Raw genomic sequence first — 2,926 nt, 5'->3', positions numbered from 1 at the left:
TAAAGTAAACTTGGGAGAAGCTAACAGGAAGAGGATATGAACAGATAAACATAATTCCGTGTTTCTTTAAAAAAGCACATGACACATAGGGTGAATTCTAAGAGACACAGACATCTAAACTCTGAGGACATTATCACCTTCGCCTGAGCATGGAAAAGGGCCACTGTCAAATCCTGGGCATGGCATCAATGGCAGAGTAGGAGTAGTACAGTGGACGCTTTAAGGTAATGCTTTAATGGACCTGGTAAGAGCCACTATGGACATGACTAGAAAGGTGCACTCCCATGAAAGAAAAATAAATAAATAAAGAGGTCATGACAGCATGGTAAATCAGATCCTCTCCTGCAGTATTTCAGACATGAACAGATTTCAAACACCACACACCCCAAACTAGATCCTGCTGCATCATTCAGAACATCAAAGCAATGAAAGGTAAGACAGTGTACTTGGATAGAGGAATGGATAAAGAAGTGTGATATAGGTCTGGAATGAAGCTTTAATCAGGACTGAAATTTGAAAGTAGGCCCTCTTCACCGATAGAGAGAAATCCAGAGATCATCACACTAAATGAAGGAACATTTCAAGAAATATCATGGGATACATTGGAGTGGTGGGATACAGAAATCCACTGCAGTGTGTGCCCACACAAATGTGATGTGGACATCCAAACTGGCAAGAAACTTATGGTAGCCAAGGACCTTGGTGGATGGAAGGGATAAATCTGGAACTTGGTATTAATTTCTTCCCACAGATACATTTTAAATACAAAATCCGTATAAACCTATTGCAGCAAGAGTGGTAGACAAAACAATTTCTAATAATATGTAGGGAAAAGCAAGCACCGCTGAATACATAATGTCATCTTAGTGTTTCAGAACAAGAATCTGTACATGTAAAACCAACTCATCCTTGTCTTCAACTTAAAGAAAATATGAGCACTTACTTCAAAGATCCAAAAGTGAGGATACATCAGGTTTCATGGCATCCTTTGGCTCATTCTGCTCTAATGTACTCCCAGGCCTGACAAAAACTCTCAGACATCACAGGCCATCCTAAAAAGGAGCAAATAATAAAGCCTTGCAGCATAGAGTTTTCTCTGTAACAGCAGCCTTAAAACTATCACTGATGTACATCTGATATACACAAGGTCCTATTGCTGGACTTGATACGACACCTACCCTTGAACATGACAGTAGTCACTCATCAAAAAAAAAAAATAAATAAGTGAAACAGAAATACAGGACACTCCTAAGAAGAAAATATCAACATTTAAATACAGCTCAAACTGCTTGGGAAAAAAAAAAAAAAAAAAACAGACACTTAATATTCCAAAGGCTTCTGAGCTTTAAATATATGTCTTTAGAGGAGAACGTAGACAAAATACTCTCTGACATACATCACAGCAGGATCCTCCATGACCCACCCTCCAGAATATTGGAAATAAAAGCAAAAATAAACAAATGGGACCTAATGAAACTTAAAAGCTTCTGTACAACAAAAGAACTATAAGCCAGGTGAAAACGCAGCCTTCAGAATGGGAAAAAAAATAATAGCAAATGAAGCAACTGACAAACTAAACTCAAAAATATACAAGCAACTCCTACAGCTCAATTCCAAAAAATAATTGACCCAATCAAAAAATGGGACAAAGAACTAAATAGACATATCTCCAAAGAAGACATACAGATGGCTATGAAACACATGAAAAGATGCTCAGCATCACTCAGTATCGGATAAATGCAAATCAAAACCACAATGAGGTACCACTTCACACCAGTCAGAATGGCTGCGATCCAAACGTCTACAAGCAGTAAATGCTTGAGAGGATGTGGAGAAAAGGGAACCCTTTTACACTGTTGGTGGGAATGTAAACTAGTACGGCCACTATGGAAAACACTGTGGAGATTCCTTAAAAAAAAAAAAAAAAAAAAAAACTAGAAATAGGACTGCCATATGACCTAGCAATCCCGCTGCTGGGCATACACACTGAGGAAACCAGAAGGGAAAGAGACACGTGTACTCCAATGTTCATCGCAGCACAGTTTCTCATATCCAGGACATGGAAGCAACATAGATGTCCACCAGCAGATGAATGGATAAGAAAGCTGTGGCATATATACACAATGGAGTATTACTCAGCCATTAAAAAGAACACATCTGAAGCAGTTCTAATGAGGTGAATGAAACTGGAGCCTATTATGCAGAATGAAGTAAGCCAGAAAGAAAAACACCAATACAGTATACTAACACATATATATGGAATTTAGAAAGATGGTAATGACAACCCTGTATGCGAGATAGGTAAAGAGACACAGATGTATGGAACAATCTTTTGGACCCTGTGGGAGAGGGAGTGGGGGATGATTTGCGAGAATGGCATTAAAACATGTATAATATCATATTAGAAATGAATCGCCAGTCCAGGTTCCATGCAGGATAAGAGAAGCTTGGGGCTGGTGCACTGAGATGACCCAGAAGGATGGTATGGCTAAGGAGGTAGGAGGGGGTTCAGGATGGGGAAAATGTGTACACCTGTGGCGGATGCATGTTGATGTATGGCGAACCACTACAATAGTGTAAAGTAAAAAATAATAAGAATAAAATAAATAAATACAGAAATACAGAAATGAAAACAAAAAACCAAAATTGCTAACTCTTTTGTGTGGATGAAAAATGTCAAACAGCACACCATATCTGGAAGAAAATACCAACAGGTAAATACAGTTCTCAGTATTTATTTAAAAGCACATGAAATACACTCATTATAGTGAATTACTAAGAACTCTTTTAGCTTCACCTTTTTGTGATCCCGGAGACCATAGCCCAACAAGTTCCTCTGTCCTTGGAATTTTCCAGGCAAGAATTCTGGAGTGAGTTGCCATTTCCTCCTCCAGGGGATTTTCCCAAATCACATCTCCTTTGACTC

This window comes from Bos taurus, chromosome Y (genome assembly GCF_002263795.3).
Source record: "Bos taurus isolate L1 Dominette 01449 registration number 42190680 breed Hereford chromosome Y, ARS-UCD2.0, whole genome shotgun sequence".
NCBI classification, from domain to species: domain Eukaryota; kingdom Metazoa; phylum Chordata; class Mammalia; order Artiodactyla; family Bovidae; genus Bos; species Bos taurus.
The sequence above is the reverse complement of the archived record's forward strand: the minus strand, read 5'-3'. Positions refer to the sequence as shown.